This window comes from Macaca nemestrina, chromosome 12, assembly GCF_043159975.1.
Source record: "Macaca nemestrina isolate mMacNem1 chromosome 12, mMacNem.hap1, whole genome shotgun sequence".
Lineage (NCBI taxonomy): Eukaryota > Metazoa > Chordata > Mammalia > Primates > Cercopithecidae > Macaca > Macaca nemestrina.
This window is the reverse complement of record NC_092136.1, coordinates 112,724,630-112,736,745: the sequence shown is the minus strand read 5'-3', so window position 1 is coordinate 112,736,745 and position 12,116 is coordinate 112,724,630. Positions and strand designations below refer to the sequence as shown.

Sequence of the window (12,116 nt, the reverse complement as noted above, 5' to 3'; positions counted from 1 at the left end):
TCATTTTACTGACTGGTTATTCATCTGGGTCCAGTGGGAGAGGGTCAGGGGGGATGTCTGGCTGTCGCTTAACTCCTTTTTTGCTGGTTTGTCCTCTGCCTAGTTAACGTAGGAGCTTCCGGTGCTGCACAGAGGCAGCTGCTCCCCAGGGCAGGGTGCAGCCACCTCCCGCCCCAGTGACCCGCAGTGAATCTGGTGGTTGTGTCTGGTCTCACTAGCTGGCACCTGCAGAGTGGGTGGGCCCCTGCTCTGTTGTTTCCGTCTACAAATCTAGTATAAAATGTCTCAGGACTGATCTTCACTATCTTGAACTCATCTGCTATGGAATAGGCAGGTTATAAAAAAGACAAATCATTTGCAGAGAAAGATCTCCCTATGCCAGGAGAAGAAGTAGACAGAGATAAATGGAAGGAACTGCTCTCCAAGATTCTTAGTCACTTCCTTTTCTTTATAGGGGCAAGCTAGTCTGCTTTCCACCGGAGCATTTCCCTCCAAAGATGCAGGTGTGTGGAAACGAGACTGCAGGGAGAACTTCCAGGCAACAAAGGATATGAGACTATAGAAGGGGTGCTATAGCTGGGCTGATGGAGGAGGGAGGCCTCTCTGGACTTTGCCCAGGGGATGCTGGCTCTCTGATATGAAGGAAGAAGATGGGGAGGAAGGTTTCCCAAACCTCTGACCTTGATCTGAGCATCACAGAAGCTTCCTCCCCTGAGGATCCTGCAGCAGTCAAGCCATCAGCTTTCAGAGATGATGGCTCACACTGAAATAACTTGTTCCTAGGGTAGTTGGTGATCAATGACTCAAATTAAATCTTAGCAAAGTTTTTTTTTTCCTTCCTGACACTTTATAGGTTTCTCTACTTATCTCCTCCCTGGATGGCTGTATAAGCCAGATGATGGTTACCTGAACACTCTAGAAAAAGAATTCACAGAGGGTTTCACAGGGGTGAGTGAACTCTTGGATTGGCTGAGGGTGGGGGTTCCACCTGCTAACACCCAAACCAGCAATAACACTGTCTGGGCAGCCACCCACTGTTTCTCTACCCAATTTCCCTTTCCCTGTTTATTGTTTCAGCCTTCCTGGGTTGGTAGGAGCTGTTTCCTGCACCCCAGCCTCCCTCCCTTGTTCACATGGTTTCAGCTTCTAAATCAGGTTATCTCTCCGGTCTGCATTCCCAGTAACTCAATTATCTTTACATGAGTACACAGAGGTCTGGGCAGGGTGGGAGGGGCTGTCTGGGCTAGAGATTGTCTTCCTGGCTGCTCCCTATGCTTGGTCTGAGCAGCCTCCTAAATGATGCTCCTGATCTCTTCTTCTCCCTCTGCAGCACAGCCTCGCAGTCTGGAGGGAGAAGAGGGCAAAGCGGTCTTCACGGACGCCACCTACTGCCTGGCTGGGCAGAGAGCCAGTGGATCAGAGAGGCCGGCTCTGTTCTTGGCAGGAAATGAGGAGCTGGCATGGAAATGCCACCCAGGCTGGGAACAAGATCTATGGAGGAGTGGCAGCCTGAGTGGGTGAGGTGAGGGGGAGCACAGGACAACCCAAGGCTCTCTTGTCAGCAGCGCCAGTCCACAGGGATCTTCAGTGGTCAGCGTTCGAACATGCTGGACTGGGCCGGGCCATGGAAACCCACTCTTTGTCAGTGAATCCCAAGCTTCAGTGCACCTCTGTATCACCTTGGCAGGAGGGTAGTATTTAAAAGGCCGTTTCCTAAAGCCTAGCTCAAGAGTTGGATCAGGAAGTTCGGGATGAAGCCTGATAATTAGTCTTTTAATAAGCCTTCCTAGCAGGAGACGACTTTGAGAAATGTGGGTGTAGAGATTCAGACAAGAAAGCTAATAGGGCCATTGAAAGCCTTTTACCTACCAGAATGGGATCAATACACACTTCCCCAACCTTGAAAGCAAGATTTCTCCTAATACTATCCTTGGAGCCACCCAACCCTACCACTCCCATTAAAGTCACTGGGGGTGTTTGCTAAAATGCAGACTATGGGTTCCCAACACAGATGTATTGAATCAGATTCTCTAAGGGTGAGGACTTGAATATACACTTACAATAAGCACCCTAATAATAATAATAGCCTAGGTTCATATAGTGTTGACTCTGTGACATGTTCTTTAATATTAGCTCATTTAATATGTACAACAATTTGTGAGGTAGGTTATATTATTATTCCATTTAGCAAATGATGAAACTGAGACCCAGAGAGGTAAAGTAACCTGCCAAGGTCATACCACTACTTAGTGACTGAACTGGGATTCAGACCTAGGTGCTGCTATAGTTAGGGTCCTAATGTAGGAGAAGAAAAATATGTGTCCTCTACTATCTTATGTTTAGTGCCTGGAGCCTTTGAATTAAACTGACGAAAGGTAGATTAGCAGGAGGAAAAATACAGAGTTTATTTACACGTGTAACAGGCATACATGTGGTTGAGCTCTGTGATGAGTAACTCAAAGGGGTATTAGAATTTGGGGCTTATGTACCATCTTAACAAAGGATAATAAAATGTGGAGAACAAGGGAAATAGGTTAAGGGGTGGCTGGGCTAGAGTTTACTGTGGGTAGGTGAATATATGAGGAAAATTAATATTTGAGGTAAGATAAGGATTATTTTAGTAAGGTTTACTTATGTAGACCCATGTGGGCACTGACGTTTTGTCTCCAATATAAGGGTTGTTCACTGTACAGAACAGGGAAAGGGGAACACCTTCACAAAGGGAAAATTATGCACTGCTTCTAGGCAGATAGAAAGAAGGTAGAGAGCTCTTTCTGCATTTGCTGCATCTTAATTGCCTTCAGTGGTATACTTTGGATGGCATGTTCTGATTCCCTTTGCTAACCAGCATACCATATAGCCCAGCTTCTTCAGATGGAGGCTAAATCTCAAAACCCCTTATCAGTCATACTTGCCAGCTTCTGATCAACTCTGCAGTAGAGGGAAGAACCTGAGCGGAAGCTGATGTGGTAGTTGCTGAAGGTACAGGCCAGAAGGCAACTTAATGATCTGTAAAGAGCACTGCTCTGGAAGTCAGGAGACAAGGATGTACTAGGAACATGCCAGGTGACAGTAGACAAGTAGATTCTCCTTTCAAGGCTTTGGTTCCAGCCATCTGTCAAGATGATGCTAAGCTGGATGACTTCTAGATTTCTTCTCAGCTCTGGCATTTGAAAATTATGTGCATTTCTCTTTCTGAGCAAGCTGAGGCAGTTTCCTGGAGGCTCTGTGTGTATGTGTGTATGTTGTAGGGGAGAGGACAGTTATATGTGGGGGAAGTAGCCCCAGCCCAAATCAGGCTGGGCGTGTGTGTGTGGCTGCTGTAAGTCTGGGTGTATCCCAGGCCAGGCCAGTGGGGAAGGGTTGGAACTTACAAGGGCAGGACTTGCACTGAAACCAAGGCTGTTTCTCTCTCAGCTGTTTGTCTAGTTTCGTCCTGAAACAATGCCCTTAGGCTCACCTAAGGAGAGAATGAAAGGCATAGAGACTGGGACAGCTGTGGAGATAACATAGAAACAGCTTCAGGGCAACCGAGACCCAGAAGTAGGCACCAGCTTGTGCCAACTATACAGTCTTCTTTTCTACTTAGAAGCCAGCTTCAGGTAGCAGGTTGGGCAGGGCTAGGTGGGGCTGGACATCCTTTTGTGGTGTAATTCAATTCCTTGGGCCAGTTCAGGCCTATGGAGAGCTCCATGGGAATGATCCACTGGGGAAAAGCCAGCCCCCACATTGATCCTGCAACTTCCTTGTGTAGGCTCAGCTATCTAGCAGCACATAATGTGGTGACAGACACTGAGTCCTTCTCTGACAATACAACTTGATCTGCAGTCCTTTCATCTCAAAGAGAATGGCCAGCAAGGAGCCCATTCATGGGGCCTTGTTGGACAACTCCACCCACACAGTCTTCAGTGGTGCTCTGGAGAACAGAAGCTGACAAGAGGCTATGGTATGTGTGTGTCTATGAGTGTGATGAGTGGGTGGTCAGGCACTGGTGTTTGATGAGAAGCCACTGGTTGTGGTTACCTTTGCAGCAAGAGACCATCATCTAGTCTCAGCTCCTATCTTTTATTTTATTTTTTTAAGATGGAGTCTCGCACTGTTGCCCAGGCTGGAGTGCAGTGGCGCAATCTCGGCTCACTGCAAGCTCTGCCTCCTGGGTTCACACCATTCTCCTGCCTTAGCCTCCAGAGTAGCTGGGACTACAGGCGCCTGCCACCATGCCCGGCTAATTTTTTGTATTTTTAGTAAAGACAGGATTTCACTGTGTTAGCTAGGATAGTCTCGATTTCCTGACTTCGTGATCCGCCCGCCTCAGCCTCCCAAAGTGCTGGGATTACAGGCGTGAGCCACCGCGCCCAGCCCTCAGCTCCTATCTTAAAGCAGAGAATGCCCAACCCTCCACATCTCCGGGGGTAAAGGAGGTGGTGTGCTCAGGCTCTCTTTCTTGGTGCTCTACATGGATGGTCCCAAGACAGCTTCAACTTGGATATGGTTGGTGGCAGGGCGGGAATGCCAGTGCATTTAGCAGCTGGGCATTGGCCAACCAAGCAATTTACAGGGTTGAGGGACTGGCTTCAAGCCAGCATCCCTTGGGTCATAATGAGAAACCACCAGCCCTGCGGTCATCTATGTGATGAGTATTTGCTTGTAGAGCAAGATGGTGGGTGGAAGCTCGGAGGGACCTTAGAAGAATGCTGCGGTGAACTAAGAGGGGAGACCTCTGAGAGAATGAAACCCAAGTTCCTGCTAATGGAGCAATTATTATCCTGCTGGTCTCCAAAGCACATCCTATAACCTAAAGCAGCATCCGTGTCTGCATCACTTCATGCTGAACCAGAGCTGTGACACATCTTCAGATTCCAAGTCTGTTGCTTCAGAAGACAGGGAATATGCCCGTACTCTCTGATAGAGGTGGGCACGAGGTGCTTCAACAGTTTAGTGATTCCTCCTCCATCCAGACCTTCTTGATCCCCCTGGTCTGACCTGAGTGGTCCTTTCCTCATACTCAGCTCTCCACCTTCCTTATCACATTGTATCATAATTGCTACAGGTCGGTCTTCAGGTATATTGAGAGCTCCCAAGAACAGGGACTTGCCCACTGTCTTGCCCATCTTTGTGTCCCCAGCCCTTGGCATATGGCATGGCTCAGCTCAGGAGCTCTGTTAAAGGTTGTTGAAGGTTGTTGAGTGGATTGTGGGCAGGTCTCTAGGAGCTTTCTGCCTAGACAGACCCTCAAAATCCCTTTCTTGGTGGTTCACCTCCTTCTCCCAGGCCCTGTTTCTCCCAGAAAAATACCTCCTCCAAAGGAAGGAGGAGGAGGCTGAGCACATGGTTGTTGTGGAAGGACACTTGGGGCTGACAGCTGCACATGGTTGAATCATGAAAATGGCACCCTCACTGGGTGAAGACTTCAGCTGCCCAACACTCCACCCAGGGTTGGAATGAGAACCACATGCTCCCTTCCTTCTGGAGTGGCAGGCCCTCAGCTTCCCTCTAGCCAATCCATCTAGGCAGACAGGGAGCTGCTGTCTGGCATCAGAGGTTTGCCTTGTTGTGGGTCAGGTAGAAAAACAGCTTGCTTCCCAAGGAGAAAGTAGAAATTTGTCGGCACACAAGGGTAAATATTGAGTGTGATATGGTGCTAATTAGCTACACAAAGGCCATTAGCATTAATGAGCTCTGTCTCTGTGGCTCAGTCCCTCTGCCGTGAGCAGCAGCACCATTGCTTTGGTCCAGGCTCGCTGGCGGTGGCTCAGTGTGCTAGCTGCTGCTGTGCGTTTTTCTGATGCCTTTGTCTTGGAAGAAAAATAAAGACAGCTAGAATTACAACGAAGTCCCTTTTCTTTTAACATTTCTTGGAACAAATGCAGAAACTTCAGGTTAAAGATACACTAAAAAGATTGTATTTGTTTCACATTTCCAATCTTAATCATGCCTTCTCCTCAGACTTTGGACAACATAGGCTGGAATTGGAGAAAGGAGTAGGGTGGAGGAATGATCATAACCAGAATTTTAAGGGAATATTTACTATGTACCAAACACAGAACCATACACAACCTTGTTTAAGCCTCACAAGAACCACATAAGATGGATTCTATTATCTTCATTTTGCATCTGTGGGGGAGTGAAACTCAGAGGGGTTAAGTAACTTGCCCAAGTTCCTCCAGTTAATAAATAAAAGAGCTAGGATGCTTCAGCTGTGCCTGAATCCAAAGCCCATGATCTTAACCATGACACTGAACTCCTTGGAAGAGAGTGCAGGAAGGATCATACTGAACAGTCTTGCCTCTTCAAAAGTAGGGGAGAAGAAGAAAATCAACAAAGGATTTGTTCATCATTTATTAGTAAAGATATTTATTTATGGTTTGACATCTACTATGGACTGAGTTTGGGGATGTAATATATTGTTCTTGCTCCCATGGAAGCTGCCATTAAGTGATGAGATAATATAAACAGATAACTATAATAAAAGGTAGCATGGTCTGTGGTAAAGATAGGCACTGTGCATTGTGATAGCATGAATTAGGGGGACCTAAATGTATGTGGGGGTATGAAAAACATGACAGACTCTTTTAATCTCTTAGTCTTTTTTGGAAATATTTTTAAAACCTTTTTAATTGGCAAGGAAGTGAACTGCAGTGGATGGTGAAGGTTTCCTGGAGGATGCACTGCACGAGCTATAAGCCTCAAGGAACAGTCTGTGTTAGGTAAAAGTAGTAGGGGAGGGGCACTGCTGGTTGAGGAGTCACTTGGAGCGATGACTCGGAGGTGAGATACAGCAAGGTGTGTGAAGGGAGGACTACAAGTATGTTTCTGTTTGTAGAGCGTGAAATGTGGGGCAGGTAGTAGTGAGGAATGAAACTAGGGGAAGGTGAAAGTAGGACACAGAGGGTCTGATAGGTAAGGCAAGGGAGCTTGGACTGTATTCTCAGCAAAATGGGGCTCCTGGCAGACTTTTAAGCACAGGAATGGCATGGAAGATGAGATTGACAAGAGTGAGATTGGTAGCTGATGGGTGAATGGTGGCTAGAGGCTGCTACAGTAGCTTGGGCAAGAATGGTGGTGGCCTGAATGTGAACAATAGTTGTAGGGATGGAGATAGGGGACACATTTGATACACATTTGGGAGGTAGAATTAGCAACCCTCAGTGGTTGTCTAAATATAAAAGGCTTGAGGGAGAGGGAGGAGTCAGGAATAGCACTCAAGTCTCTGCCTTGGGAAATTTGATATGGGTAATGACATGTTATTTGTACGTAGGTCTGAGGACAGGGTGTGGTTCAGTTTGGGGCATGTTGAGTGTGGCATTACTATGGAATACCTTGGTGGAAATATGTAATACACAGTTGGATATGAGGCATAGGGCCTACAAAAGTCGCTTGGAGCATCCTGATAACAACTGAGACACTAAGGATGTTTGGGATCACCCAAGGTGGTTGTTGTTGGAGAAGAGTTGGTGTGCAGTGCACGCCTACGCTCAGCGTCTTACCACTCTTGCCCAACTCTGTCTCTAGGGTAGAATCAAATCCCTGATTGCTATATCTGAGCTTATGTCTCTGATCCTCAGTGAGACCACCGTCTTAGTCCATTTGTGTGGCTATAATGAAAGATCTGAGACTGGGTAATCTGTAAAGAAGAGAAATGTATCTTCTCATAGTTCTGGTGGCTGGGAAGTCCAAGATCAAGGTACCAGCGGGCAAGTGCCCAGTCTCTGCTTCTAAAATGGCACCTATTGCTGCATCCTCCGGAGGAAAGGAGTGCTGTGTCCTCACATGGCAGAAGGGCCCAAAGGGGTGAAAAGAGGCAGACTCCCTCCTTCAAGCCCTTTTGTATGGGCACCTAATCCCATTCATGAGGGCAGAGCCTTCATGACTTAATCACCTCTAAAGACTTCACCTCCCAGTACTGCTGCATTGAGGATTAAGTTTCAACCTGAATTTTGGAGGGAACAAAAACATTCAAACCATAACAGCCAGATGTTTCCAGTTCTTCTACTCCACAAGTGTAGCCCCGTTGCGATTATACAGGAAGATCCACTGGCAGCAATATAACTCTAGAACTCCTTCCCCATGTTTCCTGACATGGAAATGGCAAAGAATTGTTGGATCTAGCAGTGATGAAGGGGAAATGATTACTGTCTTTTCTGTCTCCACTATTCCCAGGTATTCCAGCTCTTTCTCATCCTCCAATTCTCTTCTTGTTGGGCTGATATTACAGTGGGGGTTTAATCCTGGATAGGTTGATAGTGCATAAGGAATCCTGATAGTTAAAGAGGGTTAGGCACAGCCTGCTCTATGCTTGAAATTGACCCTAATAGTTATTTCCTGCTTCTAACCCTTTTCTCCCAACCCCACCTAATACTATCCATCTGGTCAAGGGTGACTAGGGACCCTCCCCAACCCTTATCGCTCTCTGAACAAGACGCTTACATTTTGATGAAATTACATTTCATTAAAACATACATATCCTTTGTTTCATTTTCTTATATCATTTCATCCTGCTTTCCAGAGAGCTCCCTACTATGACAAATTCCTTAGGATGATATCCAAGTCCAGCAGTAGTGGGCCAGGTGGGAAAAGAAGAACAGTTATTGAGAGGTACCAAGGAAGTAGGTACAAAAGCAGAGCCATGAATTAAGTCTAAAAGCCAAGCTAAGAGCAGAAGAGAGAGGAATGAATAGCAGGATTAGCAGTTAGGAGAATCAAAACCAGGGTGAACCAGAATTAAGTGGACAATGTGTGGTGATGAACTAAGACAAACTCCTGCTTTCTTCTATCAGGAAAGAGACTTGAGGATTGGAAATTACGTAATAGGAGCTAGTATCTACCATCCCAGATGGCTCAGGCACAGCTGCTCACGGTTAATGTGATGGCTCGTGTAATGTAAGCCAGGCTGAGGAAGGGGTCAAAAGTTGTTTAGCACAGTAGTTCAAGGGTAATTTTTCTGCAAGGAGCAAGGTCAAAGACACATTAAAGGAAAGCCTCTATTCTCCTCAGATGAGGTCAGATAGAGGGAAAAATAGCCCTTACATTAGTGTTAGTGTTTTTGTTTCTAAGATAACTAGTAAAGAAACTGGATCAGCTGGCTGAAATTAGAGCACTCATCATTTCCATACCTCTTAAAAATAGAAAAAAAAAAACCTTTAGTAGGACTAGCATCCTACTAAACTTAAGGCTGAGTTTGCAAAGCAAAGGAGGAGAAGACATCTTCCTTAGGTGCAGCAGGGGTAGTTTCTAGAAAGACGTGTAAGGGATATAGATTTGGGGGCTTGAAAGAGGGAGATGCAAGGGTTCATCCAAGTGGGATAGATTTCTTCTGAAGACCTAGGCCTCCTTTCCTTGGGTGATAAAATGGAACAAGCAAGATAGGAAGAGTTATTCTACATCATGCTGGACTGAGAGATCTACCTCACCCTTTGGCAAAAGAACTCAGAAAATGTTATATCTAGAAAGACTGGTGAGGCAGGAAGTATATAAAGAAAAGGCAAGGCTTCTACATTACAAAGCTGCAGGGGGTACCACACACATGGGATTCAACGTAGAGGACTCCTTCTGGAATTTGGCAACATGGCACCCCTGAGTACGGGAGAACATTTGCTTCCTGTTCAGCCTTGGGGTGTGTGACCACCTGCTGGTCTTGTCTGCCTAGGAATGTTTCTCATTCTTTTAGCTAAGAATGCTGTTTTTCCCCTGAGAACTCTCCCTTTCCTCACTTTACTACCAATTCCATGAAGTCTTCCTGGGATTCTCTAGTGGGGATTCAAGCTAGCCAATCTCTCCTTAAAATCTGAACTGTAAGTAGAATTACACAAGGCCAGAAATTGTTGGAGCTGAGGCATTTTACAGTAGCTCCCTGAGAAGACTGTTTATTACTTCCAGCGCCACTCCTAGCACTTTGTGATGCTTAGAAAAGACATGGAGCTCAGGGAATTGAAGCATCTTTCAGCAAAGAAAAAGTCACCCTTTCTCCAGGCAGACAAAACCCCCTACAGAGAGGCAAGGCTTGGTGAGCAGAGAACAAACTAAATCCACCCTAATTTACCTGGTCAGACAGATGCCCTGATGACCCTGAAACCCCTATATCCTTTCCTCTACTTTTGGAAGCCTAGTCGTTCAGATTTTCTTTCAATTCTCTTACTGCCCCATACCCTTCAGCTTAAGTTAGCCAGAGTATGTTTCTGTTGCTTACTATAAAATAACCCCTAAGAGATACATAGCAGTAATATGGTGGAGACAGAGCTGAGGGAGCGCCAGCCCTCACTGTGAATTATTCAACTGAAGCAACACTGGGGATACTTATGGGACATCAGTGGCCCAAATAATAACTGAGTCATGGGGAATTATAAAAGTCAATTCCCTGATGTTTTTTCTCATAGACTGACATACACACAGACATACATACAGGTGTGTGTGCACACACACACACACACACACACACACACACACCCCTCTTCAAGACAGAAGAGGAGGGATCCTGTCACTCAGATTACATTTAGACTTCTGTACCTATTAAGGGGGCAGGTGAGGGAGGGGATAAAAAGGAACTGTGCCAGATGGTTTATGTCAGCCCAGATGATTTCAAATCTCCTAAGATTCATTCTTGTTCTACCATTTAAAATCATTTAATTTAATTAATTTATTTATTTCCATCATGAGGTAGTGAGTTCCACTGGATTGATGGGTTTCTCCTTCACCCATGACATATTTGCACCATATCAGAGCACTTTGGAAGCTCAATCTTCACTAAGCCAGCAATTTTTTTTTTCTTTTCTACATATTTTTCTGTTTTTAACACCTCTCCCTGCTTGTCTATCTTCCTTCCCTCTTGATAGTCAATATAAGAGGAAGGAGGAGGTATAATATTGAAATGGGAGAGCTCACTGGCCCCCCAACAGGATGTGCAACAGGGGTGTAACTCATCTGTTTGGCTGCTGTGCATGCTCAAACACTTTATGGGAGAAGAAGCATGTAGATGAGCAGGTGCAGGAGCTGGGGAGAGTGCTTTTGGGCTCCAGCCCCATGGTAGCATCTGGGGTGGGTGCCTGTGACTTCCAAATCCCCAGTGGGAGTATGACAGTGCTCTTTTAGCAGTTACCATCTGCAGATAGCTTAAGTGTTAACCAGCTCAGTGCCCTCTTGGTACGCAGGTTCTTGTCTCATGTCCAGGATGAATCAGGTCACACGGACAAACTGAAGGATGGTAAATGGGGAAGATTTTATTGCTGGATGGAGGTGGCTCTCAGCAGGATTGATGGGGAGCTAGAAAGAGGATAGAGTGGGAAGATGATCTTCCCCTGGAGTTTGGTGGTCCCATGGCTGATCTCCTTTCTAACTATCCCCAGTCGAACTCCTCTCGATGTTCAGACACTCTTTTTCTTCTCTCCTTCTCTGCTGTACCTCTCTGCTGCCCTGCTGCTCTGCCCTTCTGTTCATCTGCTTGTGGAACCCCGGGGTTTGGGGATTATATGGGTACAGGATGGGTGGCGTGGTGGGCTAAAAGGCCACATTTTGGCACAAAAACAGGAATGCTGTTCTCATTTAGGGCCTTGGGTTTCCAGGCTTGAAGGTGGGGCCTTTGGCGGGGAACCACCCTCTTCTACCCAGCATTTCCCCACCTCCTGTCACATCACCATGTGGCTTTGGAGATAATAAATCCAAATTTAAATATCAATTTGCGTTTACTAGCTATATGACCCCAGATAAATAACTTACCCTTTTGAGCATGTTTTTCCCTGTCTGCAAAGAGGCATAATATCTGGAGTGGGCATTTATTGTTTTTGCTAGCTGGCATCTATTTCTCTTCCTCTTTCTTCTGTAACAGGAACCACATTTTCTGATGAGAATCCCTCTGCTGGCCTGGAGGCCTAATGCTTTGCAAAGGAGGAAGTATTAGTGCCTACCCTTTCTCTCTGGAGATGGACATGTGACTCAGGCATGACCCTATTAGGCCACTGTGTCTCCCAGTAAAGGAGTGGGTTCATGAGTGACCATGTGACCCAGTCTAGGCCAGTGGAAATCATGGCCAAGACCTGGATTCAAATCATTCAAAAAGACTTAGGCCTGGAGCTGCTGAGAGCTACTGAGTTGAGGAAGGTTGTCAGAGTGACTCCTAATAAGAA

General features: G+C 46.1%; 1 long non-coding RNA gene across 1 annotated transcript in view; it reads left to right on the top strand.

The window, feature by feature from the left end:
• Positions 1 to 12,116, top strand: part of LOC139357594 (uncharacterized) — a 117,681-nt gene that overhangs the window by 101,932 nt on the left and 3,633 nt on the right. Inside the window, exons 5-7 of the long non-coding RNA XR_011611074.1 lie at positions 455 to 503; positions 854 to 948; positions 1,331 to 1,522. This is a non-coding gene — a long non-coding RNA (uncharacterized lncRNA). The remainder of the gene's footprint in view (positions 1 to 454; positions 504 to 853; positions 949 to 1,330; positions 1,523 to 12,116) is intronic.